A 14,080-nucleotide genomic window follows, 5' to 3' on the forward strand; every position below is an offset into this window, starting at 1 on the left:
CACAACCACCTGAGCCAAGAAATCAGTGATATAAAAAAGGATTTAGAAGTAACCGAATCTTCTGTTCAACAACAAAAGATCCAGGTCATCAATAATGCTAACAACATACGAGCAAATACGCAGTCGATAGCTACGTTACAGGAAGAAATTAGAATGCTACAGGTTAAGGACAACACATACCGTAATAACATGTGTAGTGATCGCATGGAGTTTCCCCACTCACCAGAGATAAACTCGCCTTCGCCGGTGTCTGATGAGGATATTATATTGGAAGAAATACATCCGAAGGGTACAGATGGGCGAAACATAGATGGTCTAACGACACATCACGTCATGGATAGGAACTATCACCCAATAAGTACACGGAATGATAAAAGGAAGGTAAAACTAAGTGTTAAGATGAGTGAAATTCGAGCTATGAGCAAATTCAGTGGTAAGTGTAACGAGAATGCTACTTCTTTCTTAGAGAAATTCCAGGACGAATGCAATATAATGTGTATAGATAGATCACAATATATGAAATTAATCCCTCATGTATTACTCCCACCTTGTTCATTATGGTTTAAAGCAGTACGTGATCACATCAGTACATATGAATTCAAAGCGGCACTGATCGCCAATTATGAAAATGACTTTTTGTTTGCGAATAGAGATGCCACCATTAGAAATCAACACTTCAATCCTCGATTGCATAAATCTGTTGTAGAGTTTGTTGTAAATACCTACAACGAATTAAAGGTCGTTAATCCATTGCAATCGGAATCGAGAATAATAGCATCGATTCGAAATTTGCTTCCATTTAAATTACAACAGATCTTATTTTCCACACAGTGTATGAGTTTCAACCATTTATTAATGCTTGTCCAATGCTATGAAACTCAATACCATGCCATGAATCAACAAGCAGGAATGGGTAAAAATAAGAATAATTCAGATCATTTGGTGCCTGTTCGGAATTTAAATATCCGAAGTGTGAATAATACGGAACATAACCTAAGCCGAGTATACTCTAGCAATCAAAATGAGCAAAATAGGCAAAGTTATGTAGGGAATCCGCCTAACCTAATTAATCGTAGCAATCCATATGTTAGACCATATAATCAAAATAGGTTTAAAAATAGACGGAATGTATGGCGAAATTCCAGGAATACAGCGAACTACGTGGATAGACGTAATGGGAGGACAAGAGATGGCACTTTGCATCAAGATCCAGGTATTGAAGTAATTTCTGTACAGAACAATAATACGGGACATAATCATGATTGTGCTGTGCAATGTACTTTATTAGAATCGTATGCAAGTACGAACGTAACCTGATTACCGTTAATGAAATTAGGTTAAATTCATATCAGCTATAGATTTTCATGAACATTTATTTTATTTTTATTCAATTTAATTTTCTTCAATTCTCATTAATCAATGATAATTCTCAAATGTTTTTAATATATGTAAGAATTATAATTCGATTCATGAATGATTAAAAGCAAAGGTTATTTATATTAGATTGATTTGTGTAAAAAAACTTAACTGTCAAAGATTATGTTAAGAAGAAGATCTATTCTATAAAACTAAATATTCGACAACTATCTTGAATGAGATTCTTCTATGTTGTGATGCCTTATTAATCTAATGTTTATTTTAAAATATCACCTAAAATGATTATCATATAATGCGCCCTGACTATTTGTAACTCATGTTTGTCCCTTACGATTTTTGAATTCGCACCCTTCAACGATTAAGTAAATGAGCGACGATATTTTTTAATAAGAAAATATAATAATAATATAATGAATGTAATTAAAAATAAGTATTGATGAAGTGTAATATTTGTTATAAATGTATATATATATATGAAATGTAATGAAGATATATACAAGGTGCGATCAAAATGTGATGGACATATGCAATGTAAGAACAGTATTGTAAACGGACCAGTGGTTCTTGAACATAAAAGCCAAACTCGCTTATGACTTTTATATTCAGTCCATTTGTCGGGCGACATTTTTATATAACAAAATACTTTGGATAGTGTAATAATTACCTGTACCTTGGGCAGAAAGTGCTCATACATATGCACTATACTTCATAGAATGTTAATTGAATAATAACAGAAGAAGAATGTTTTTAATATATGTAAAATATTATTATGGGATAGTTGTTGCTATGTAAATGTTTTATGGATACCTCGTCAGCAAGTTTGTGTGCTTGACAGTTTGAAGGAAAATATATTATAAAGTATATCAGCTAATAAACCATTTTAGCAACGTTCATCGACGTTATCATTCTAATAGAAAAGGTGAGAATAATGGTATATAATTATTAAAGATATTTTTTTACTTGTCAATGAGTACTACCACTCAAGATATATACATCTTACTTTATCGAACCAGGTTGACGACTACTCTTAGTGAGTCGTTATAAAGGTAGCTTCTAGAGGTTCCCATGAAATAGCATCGTGCCTTTGGAACTTTGTTACGGAAGTGTGTCTGCCAAGAGGAATTCGATACATAACAGCATTTTCCGATTCATGTAGTGGACAGAACCGGAACTATAACATTGTTCTTCTATGGAGTCATGTAGTTTCTGTGACACCAATTTCCCAAGTTGATCACAAGTATCTGGTCCCTGGTCATTCATACTTACCGAGTGACGAAGATTTTGGTGTCATCAAAAAACAGAAACGCCACCATTCTCACGTATACACATCTGAAGGCTGGATGCAAGTCGTAAAGAAACCCTGCCGTAAGAATCCATACACTGTTGTTTAGATGAAATTCTCAATGTTTTTTACTTTCACAAGCAACTATTTAACAAACAGAAAAGTGACAAAAAGAAACGACAAGGTCAAATGGCTACAGATTCGATGGATTAATTTTCAAAAAGAAGATCCTTTTGTTCAAGTACACTCTCAATGACGATGCGGAATTTGAAGAAGTGGATTTTGCCAAAACAAAGGTACAGAAGAATCATGTACGTAATGTCATCATGTTAAACAAGTACGTTGCGGAACCCATAAGTGTCGCAAAAGTTAAAGATCTCTACTCTTTCTTGAAGTACATACTCTCGGTCAAGCAGCGGTTATTTACGTCGTTAAAGGCAATACCACTTCGAGAAAGTAATGTGGAATAAGAGATTGAACTCGACCCAAGTATTATCGAAAGTGAGTGAATCATGTCGCCTTTCTTTGGTGCATAATGACTGAAACATCTTTCTATTATCATTGTATAGTTTTGTCTTTTTGTATATACATATTACAATCTCTCACATGTTATATTTTATTGTTTATGTCAGATAACAGTTGCATTGGTATTATTATTATTATTATTATTTTCATATCACTACGAATTTCTCTTACAACATAATTCAGGTAGTGTTCCTAAAGCAAGTTCCGCAAGAATGGACTATGTGATTTTTTTAAAAGAATTTTGAACATAAGAACTTCATCTACATCTAAAATTGTACAAACGAGAAGTATGAAAGACATTTTGTATTTGTGTACAAGATAGCAATAGGGGCCGCGGTGGCTCAGTGGTAGATCGTTCATCTCTGGTGCTTGGGTGCTTGGCGGGAACTGGGATAGTTTCTGCTACAGCGCGTGAATACATAACAATAGTTCTGATTATTATTGTCCTATATGTGGTGATAGTTAACACACACAGCCAATCAAATTGCATCGCCGACATTTAATGAAAATTTCCAGTGCTTACTTGTCATACATATTCCAGATGATTTAAAGCAATAAGCTACTGGAATATTATTATGCGCTTTTCCAAAGTGCAAGTTACTAATAAATCCCTCGAACATTAAAGTGGCAATGATGGGCAACATTGTGTCCGTAGGTTTTATCGGGTTTCTCGTTTCCTCTTATATTCTCATTACAGAAAATCATTCATAATCAATCACTTTAATTAATCAACCTGAAGTGCATAACCGTTGAACATTAAGAAGCAAATAATCTGACAATAGCTTGTAACAGGCAATTCATACGGCAAATGACGAAGTTGATCCTGCAAACAAAAACGTAGCATACAAAAAAACACACACATAATGTCACGATTCGGGAGTCTGAAAATGCTTAGCGTTAATGGAACTTTAAGAGAGATAGTCTTCAATGACCATATTATGCATAACAGAGTTCTTAGGCCATTTTTCTTAGGCCCTTGGTGTGGGAGACCCAGGTTTGATTCTCAGTGGAAGCTCATGTGATTCGGATCACATGTTAAGCTAGAAGTACACGTCTCATGTAGTAGAGTGTGCATTTCCCGTGTGTGAGGGTTAATGCGCAATCCGCAAGAAACCTCTTGATTGGAAGAAATAATGTGTGTTGGTATGCCTCCCCTTTGACCATTGGAATTGTTCGACTGCATTCTTGAGTTTTTCATAAGTATGTGGTCCCATAATTTGTATGATGTATTCCAATTTAGTTCGTGGAAAATTATATTTATTTTGCAGTATATCCAGTTGTGCTTCGTTATATGCTGGTAGATTGCTACAATTTTACTGTTGCGTAGTCATTTTAGTTGAATTTATTTTAATGTTCATATATTGCCCCAAAGAGTTGAAGCCAAGGTTATTAAAATGCTTTATATTCAACTTATTTACGTTTTATTAATAGAATTTTCCACGCGGGAAAATTTAGCGCAAAAATACTGACAATTGGTGCAGGTGTTGCTCCTATTCCAACTCTGCCCTTCTAATATTATCCCACTGTATAATGTGTTTGTTTATCTTCAACACCAAGAGTGATACCTTCTGAGATCAGTGTCTTGATCTTGATGGGATCAGTAGAGAACAATCGTACTAGTGAAGTTAATCTAGCAGAGTTTCGAATCGGGAGCGTCATTTCAATTTTGCTTGGGGGGGGACAAGAGCTCTTGATATAAGTAAAATTTCACTCATTTACTATACTATTTAAAAATCTATATAAATCTCAAACCCAGGGAGACAATTGCCCCTCCCTGCCCCCCTAAATAACGCCCCTGTTTCGAATATGAGAAACGTGTGCAAGTCTAAGTTGACCCCACAGAGCATTAATCTGACATTGTGAGTTTGATCTTTATGGTTGCTGACATTCTCGATGATAGATGTAAATTGTTGCTCCTTGTAATTAGATTCTCTGAGGAATTGGTCGTTGCTATCGGCAAACACTTGAAAATGATAATGGTTGAGAAAGCACATTCTTGGTTCTTCAACTGAAAATGCTAAGGTAAGAGAAAATTTCTCATCACCGTAAATTAAATAGTCCAGCTATAGTTGGGAGTTCGCTGGCTAAGGTAAGGCAGGTAGTCCCTGTTTCGAATAAATTCATTCATGCTCTTGGTGTAAAGAAAACGTTTATGGTTCTTGGACTTCTTGGGAGAATCTAATAAAGAGTTCTGAGTGCGGAGATGCTGTCGAATGTTCAGCAGCAAAGCATTTCCTGTTGTGTGCGTGATTCCTGGTTAACAGAAGATTTTTTAAACCATTGTTACTGTTTGTGCAGGGCGATATAGCTTCTTCACACTGAGACGTCTCAACGATGATGATGTGAAATATAAGGTGTCGGAAATATATTAACCTACGCAGGCGCGGATCCAAGGGGAAGGCTATAGAGGCTATAGTCCCCTCTTGACGCTCAGGTATACACTGAATAAAATGAGCTAGCTTCAATCCTACTTTCTTTACACTGGATAAAGCGGGAAACTATGGTTTAGCCCATCCCTTGATCATATTCTGAATTCGCGGATGAATCTATGTATTCTGATTGGCTGCTAGTACCAAAGTTTTAAACAGGTGGAAGAAATAAATAGTAGTTGTTCTCACCTATTCATTGTAATACTCTAATTTTTGTCCCAGTCTTCAAATCGACTTAAATTGTAAACTGTATTTAATAAATAGATGGTTAGAGAAATTGTATTTTAAAAACTGCATTATCCAGCAGTAAAAAGATGCAGGCACGTACGACCAAACAAAAATTCTGTTCATTATGATTACACATTGTTCATTCTACGTGAATAAATACTCGTAAATAAACTATTAAACATCTGTCGAGATATATTCTACATGTATATACAAAGAAAGCAACTTCCTTGTGAATTAAACTAAGCACTCTTTAATGTATGTACAAAACCACATTAAAATGGAACTTATCTTTAGAAACTCCCATTACTCTTTATTCTTTTATATTTCCAAGTATCCTTATAACTACTTTCAAAAAAAAAAAAAAAGGAGTAAAGAATAAAGAGAATAGAAATTTTTATTATCATTTCAAGGGAAGGAAGGGAGGAAGGAAAATGTAAACTGAGAGAGAAGATGAAAAGATATAATTTTTAAAGAAAATGAGGGGAGGGGAAGGTTGGAAAGGATAGGAAAGAAAGGAAGAGATTCCTACAAGAGTTTCCATGACAACGGATCGGTTGCTTTAACAGAATGCGTTATTAACTTCTAACAAAGAAACGTAAATTTTGCGCACGTTCTTCAAAATCCTTTCTAATTGACGAAACGAAAAAGGTATCTCTTGTATTTTAATTGGTTTCTTTCAATCTATTTCTCTTTGTCATTCCTCACTCACGCATACAAATTACACACACACACACACACATATATATATATATATATATATATATATATATATATATATATATATATATATATATATATATATATATATATATATATATATATATATATATTCCACTCTGTTTATTCAATTAATTTCTTCCAAGTGTATCCTATTTTTTGAATAAAATACACTAGTAAGGAAATTAAAACAACTGAAAAATATATCAAAATAGAAGTTTAAATAGTATCAACAAGTACACATTTTTCTTTCATTAGGATTCTCATATTGCGTTTACGGTATTTTGTTTCTTTGTGCAAATTTGTATCGTAATGCAACTGAAAAGATGCTTTCCTTTTTAGTCATAGATCATTTTGTTCCTTTATTAACTTGAATATTTACAAAGCAGTACCAAATCTAAATAAATGTACTAATTTATTTGTTGGAATACAATATTTATTTACTAGTTTTTTTAATTCGTACTTATTATTCAAAAGCAAAAATCACCGTTCAATCAGAATTATTTACTGTGAGCATTTCCAAAACAAGCAGCATCGTAAACCATTCCCCTTCCCCCTGAATTAATTTTTCAAAAAACAAACTGCTCGACACTCATTTGACTCTTCTCAAAAGGGAGAAAAAAGTCACAAGAATAGTTGGCGTATACAATTGTGAAACTCATGGGATCTCGGCAAAACTCAGCATATTGATATACCTCAACGAGTTTCCTATACATATGAAATACGGTGTTTCAAGTTATGGGTCATCAAAGTTGGGATTTGGACTTAGGAAATCTGCACACTCACCGACAAACTGTCGGTTGCAAAACATCCAAATTCACAGACTTCTATAAACGAAGACGTGATTCTCATGAATTGCAAGGTTGCCAGACAATCTTTTCTTAAATTGTCACTGGTATTTTCTCTCTTACGAGAGTTAGCGCCTACCAATAATAGGCGCATCAATTGAGTAGGGTAGGAGGAGCAATTGCCCCTCCTGAGTTTGACAAGCACATGCTTTTCAAAAAATTGTGTATTAATATATTAATAAAAGCGTGAAATTCTTGTGTTGATAGACAACCTTGCCTCTCCTGGCAAAATTTACACTATAAAGAAAGTTATTATATTTGTTATGTTTAACATTACGCTAAGATCAAATACAATCTATTAGATGAAAATAGAAGTTTCAGATATCAAAATGAACGCTTTGTAAACTCACAGAAGCTAGTTTGTGAGCGGGGAATATTTTTAGAATAATAGGTAATTACGTGGAATATTATTATCATCATCATTAGTAAGCATCCAAAAATTGTTTTTTTGAAATGAGGAGACTTTAATTTTATTATCATCACAAGGTTGAACTGCTTTATACGAAATTTGATATATGGATTCTACAGAAGTGTTCAAGTTATAAACTTACGCTAGAAAAATGCAAAATTGATGTAGGAGTCCTAATTTCAGATTTCTAGAACATTTAATATAATGGTTAAACCACCAATATAGGATCCTTCATTTGCTTACTGTACAGTTGAAGTGGTGGCGTCACCGTTGAACAGCAAATGGTATTAGTGAGGAAGGGAAATTCTGAAAGTGGTGTTTCAGTTGTAGATAGCTATTGTTGTTCCTATCAACAAGTAACAGTCTGAAGTGTTGTTGTTGCTGTCGTAAGAAGTTAACGACATTCAATGCGTTCAACAGTTCGAATGGGCCAGTTTAAAATGATCGTGACGTATTTCGTGTATCAATCTTTTATTCTGTGTAGTCCTGTAATTGCAGCATAATGGGAAAAGCAAAAGAACTTTCTCCGCGTAAAATGAAAGTTAACAAAATACTTCTGGTGGAAATAAGATATACACGGCAATACATTGCTAGTAGAGTTGGGATAGAACAAAACTCTGTGAGTAGAATCTCTGTTGAAATGAACAAGAGGTGGGCGAAAACCAAAGCTATCGCTAAGAGGTATCGCTATCGCAGCAAAATAAAAAGATTGGATCTGGAAAACAGAAGTCCAAATTCTAATAGACTTAAGCATAAAAATGGCTGAGTATGGCGCAGACATTTGGCCTAAAAGTGTTCGAAGGATTATTTTTGCCGAGGCAATAAAAGCACACTGTCAAGAAAGAAAACAAAAATTAGAGTATACTCCAATCATGGCAAAGAAGCGCCTCAAATGGGCACGAGGCCAAGAATATTGGACTGCTGACGATTGGAGAATAGTGCGTTTCAGTGGTGAACCATGTATTTTGTGTCTGATGAATGTTCACAATATGTGCGACGTTGACCTGGGAGGAATTCAAGTTGGAATGTCTTTAATAACCTGTGAAGCATCCTACTTCAGTCATGGTCTGGGGTGTGATCTCTCTCTGTCTTCCGGCCTGGAAGACTGTATATAGTAGAGAGGACAATGAAGCACGACCAATGCCTACAAGTTTTTCAAGAAGAACTGCTTTCCCAGACTGCACTCTGGTTTGATGACGTACAATTCATATTTATGCATGATGGAGCCCCATGCCACCGGACCAAAGCTGTGACAAAATTCTTCGAGGACAACGAAATTAGTTTTCTTCCGTGGCCAGGCACTAGTCCTGATGTAAACCCGATTGAAAACTTTTTGAGCTTTATGAAAGAAAAGCTAGAGAAGAAGCACATTAGAACCAAACTTCAGTGATCAAGGAGATCAATAATTTGTGGTATCACGAAGCTGAATTGAAGGCAAAATGTGCTAAACTCGTACATAGGATGCCACAAAGGACAAAAGACTTAATAAAGAATAAGGGATCTCATACAAAATAGTAATCTTTGTGTGAGAGATATTTTTCTTGTAAGTATTCCATTTCATTTTTTTGTTTCCAATTTGGATATACACACTTTATAGTAATTATATTGAATGTTACGTACGCATTTGTTTTATTGATATTGAAAAGCATATGCCACACCCACTAGAAAATAGGACAGAGTTACAAAGTAGTAATTTGGAGAACTTATTTTCTCACAATATTAAGAACAGTAAAATATTCAGAAACTGAATGTTGAGTCTAATAATTTGAACACGTCTGTATTTAATAGTACCCTGAGTGGTGGATTTTATTTAGTAGTATCCTAAGTGGACCCTATACAAAGTTGTTTTTAGGGTCGTACTAAGAGTTTAAATAACGCGTGATGCTAACTTCCGTGACATGTTGGTGATGTTATCCACGATTTATCTCAAAAAGGCCGGTTTATGTATAGGATTATGTTCCGAGTTTTCACCTCACAAGTTAGCACGTATCCCAAAAAAATTCTCTGGCGTTACATAGAGGAAAGCAATACTGAGAAGCAAGGTATACTTGGAAAATGAAATAGTCTCCATAGCTGCAGTGAAGAAGAAAAGTCTCTTTTGTTTTTGTAGACCCTTAAATAAAGGATTTAGAAAAATAACTCATAAAATGCTTCGTGTGGAGTATTGTGTTATATGGGGCAGAGATATTGACATTTTGCAAAAACGATTTCTTAAAAAAAAAAAAAGCTAGGAAAATGTGAATGTGAAGAAGAATGGAAAGAATTAGTTGGGTCAAACAGGAAATAAACGAGGTGTTAGAATTAGTAGGAGAGAAAAGAATAATTTTAGGTGTAATTGGAAATAAGAAGAGTAAAGGGTTGGAACATTGCCTTAGAAGAAACTGTATCACAAGAGATGTACTAGAGGCCGAGGGCATAAGGAAGGAAAGACAGGAGGGGCTGAAGGAGGCTATGGTTGATAGATGGAATCAAAATAGAAAAATCGTACGTGAAAATAAGAGGTAACCTGAAGACCGTGTTCCATGGAAACTCGTCAATTGCGACAAATTATTGTCAATAATGGCAGAATATCTATGATGATGATGTAGGAATAACTAGTTTGAAATGTTCGGGCAGACCATGATCCACAGTGGACAAATTCAGCAGAATATAAATTCCAATAGTCCAGTCCTTAAGCCACCCGTCAAGGGTGTGGAAACATCGTCTTCTCTGAAGGTTATCTAGTGACTGGAAAAAATGGTAATCTGACAATGCCATGTCTGGGGAATATACAGGATGCTTTAGTGCACTACGACTAAGTCGGATAATGATGTCATGTACGAGCCGGACTAGCAACATACGGCTTGGCGTAATCCTGCAGCAGAATAATACTTCTGTGGTTTGCAAGCAATGGTTTCATGGTTTTCAGTTTTTCATTTATACATCCCAATTGCTGTGAGTACGTACTTGCATTAATCGCCTGACAATGTGAGATACGTTCACGATACACTATGTCAAAAGCAGTCCACAAAACACAGAAAATAATCTCTTGTTAATGTTATAATTATTTGGTTGATTGGGAGTGGGTTCATGAGTCCTAACCCATGATGTTGGCGCTGAGGGGTATCATCAAGAATCCACTTTTCACTGTACAGAACGTGGATCCTTTGCCCTGATAGACAACCGAAAACAGACATTTGTTCGTGTCGCTTTCTGAGCCTAAACCAACTCATGTGGAACCCTTCGTTCCATTGCAGTGAAGAACTGCAAATGAGTGCTTCTCCCAGTATCTCATATGCTTGGCCATAACCGGACATCTCATGCAGTAACTGCTTGAGCACATCATTAATTATTTCTTGTGTACTTTCCATACGTAGTGTGTCCTTCCCTGCTATGCTTTTCTTCCCATTTCAGTAGCTTGTTCCAAGTTTAAACTCGTAAAGGATACAGGACCGTATAATGGTGTTTAGTGTTCCCATGTTTACCTTCATCTCACTAGTGCCTCGTTAAACTGTATCAGTCACAGCCAACAGGCTACAAGATGAATCACTCACTACGATGTTACCATCCTTCTCTTCCTTTACCTCTAAACAAAAGAAGTAATGAGGGTGTGCAGAAGGAATCCGACAGTACGTTACTGGGTTACTAATAACTCGATTGAAATGAATGAGTGAAGAAAAAATTACTGATAGGTTGAAAACTATCTGGCGTAGTCCCAGATAAAAAAAAAAAATCCTCAATCGTGGTAGTGGTTTGGATTCTACTTTAAACTGTAGATCCTGTTTTGTGTAAGAATGTTAAATCAATGAATCAAAGAATTCTTATTCTTGCTAGGGTTGCAATTCTGAAAAATAAAATTACCGGCTCCTGCTCATAATCCTCAAAACAGAATTAAAATAATTGTATTTTAAACCTTGTAGCATACAGTTGAGCCAGGCCAAAAATACCGGTCTGCTGGCAAATATCAGTAGTTGGCAACCCTAGTTATTTTCCTTTACTATACTGTTTCATTGTGTATGGACCTTACTACCCACGAGATAAACATTGGAAGTTGTAACTGTTGAAAATATGAAAATTTTCCAATTGCTGAAATCATGTTCATATCTATAGCAGAGTTGTAGTCGACCTCGACCATAATGTGTTTTCGAGATTATCAGTACAAAAATTCTATTCCTGGCAGGTGTGCTAGTAGAAATAACTATAAACCAAAAAAAACCAAAGTTGCAATGATAGTAAAAAGACGTTTGTTATTATTGCGTGTTCTGATATTTGTGAGGAAATGCAGCTACACTGTTTCTCTGACTGTTTACTACTGATAACATTGTGTTTCAAAGTGAATTAGAATTGTTTACGTAGCATTCCGAAGGATATGGATACGTCATACCATAATTACAGTATGTTGTAAGTATTTCTTTCCTCACAAAAGGCATTAATTACTCCATTATTCTCATAATATAACAGAATGTCCACCTGTGACCTGGTTTTGTATAGCTATCCAGATTAACAGTTTAGCCAATACCAAACTAAACAACTGCATAGTGTATTCCATATACACGTTATGTATAAATGTATGAAGCGAGAAGGGAGAGAGTGTGGGCAGGTTAGTGGTTATTGTATTCTCTTACTCCCTCATTACTTCCCCTCCTCCCAACCCTTATCCAAACCCACTAAGCACCGTTGTTTATATATGATTTGCACATTCAATAGTTTCCGCCCGCTCTTGAAAATTCCAATTAATGTGGAAAATAATTAATAGCAATCTAACCTTCATGAAATATTTCAAAGGTTTTAGTAGGAGGGGGAAGGAGGGAGGATAAGTGTAATTATCCATCAATTGAGGATATGGCTATCCCAAACCACTCTCCCAAATTAACCTGTTCCACAAGAATTAATATTTGTTATTTGCATACTAATAAAGTTTCCGCTATGGAATATTAATTTGTAAATTGATAACCTTTTACATGTATGTATGTATGTATTATTGTAAATTTAACCTTCCGGTTCTTTTTTTAATTCTCTTTTAAAAAATAACATTGATGATGAAATAAATAAATACCATTTTCTCTTTTGGAATTGAATTTTGTATGTTATGTATATGATATACGCTGAATTGTGGTTAAATGTTTATGCATTGTTATATTTATGAGTTTTTGTGGTTTTGTGTGTATATGGTTTGATGAAGAGGAAAAAGTAACAATTAAAAAAAACACAGGGTCTCTAAAAAGTAATGAGAACATTGGTTGCAGTATTATTAAATATTTGTTTTGTTTTGCATTTACATATGACACATTATACATTGTGTGTGTATTTTTTTTTTTCGTGTCTCTGTCTATTGATTATACAATATAAATCATATAGTTTCTCATATATTAACTATAAACCACTCCTATACTCCATGTTTGTTAAAAGCATGTTCAATATAAGGGTATTTCAGAGTTTCTGTCAGCGTTTGAGAGGTGATTCTATTCTCAAAATCATGCCAAAAAGATCAGTGAAAAGTCCCTAATGTCTTATTGCATCTAACTCACTAGCGGATCAGGAAGGATCGTTGCAGGGGTCGGGTCTACCCTGGATAGTGAATGAGGCTCGAAACATGGAATTTTACATTATCCAGTGTGAAGTAGGATTTAAGCTCATTTTATCCAGTATATACCTGAGCGACAGGGGGCTCTAGCCCCTATAGCCCCCCTTGGATCCGTGCCTATATATATATGCACTGTCAAATATATTATAATAGTATATTAGTAATGTGATACTAAATAGCTTAGTTTGGATGAAAAGCCTTTAGTGGTCGCCCTAACCTCCGTACCCCTGAATTCGCCACTGATCCCAACCCCGGCTTATTGCCGTCTTCGTATCAGTAACTACTAGTTCTCTAAAGAATGCAGTTCATTACGGAAAACAAGACTACTAATTTAACAGCTCAAATATGAACTAAGTTCTAAATTATGTTTGGAAAGTTTCGACTGAATGGAATGTGTTTAAAAACTTGTTTGTTTGTTTGTTTGTTTCAAATTGCACACTCACTTATATAAGATTAACAAATTTATTAATATTAAATCGCAGCAATTATAACAGTTACAAAATCTGATAACTATCTTTCGCTTGCTGTGAGTTGACAGTGGCACCATGCGGTGCAACTTTGCTCAGAACGATCTCAGTGTTATTTCTCAAGTAGTTATATAGAGATGTGGAGATTATGGGTAGCCAGACTCAACCGTCTCTTCATAACTCAAACCTACAATAAATTGCAAGACATATAAAACAAATTACGCAATCATTTTTA

This window comes from Thermobia domestica, chromosome 11, assembly GCF_964235325.1.
Source record: "Thermobia domestica chromosome 11, izTheDome1.hap1.1, whole genome shotgun sequence".
Taxonomy (NCBI): Eukaryota; Metazoa; Arthropoda; class Insecta; order Zygentoma; family Lepismatidae; genus Thermobia; species Thermobia domestica.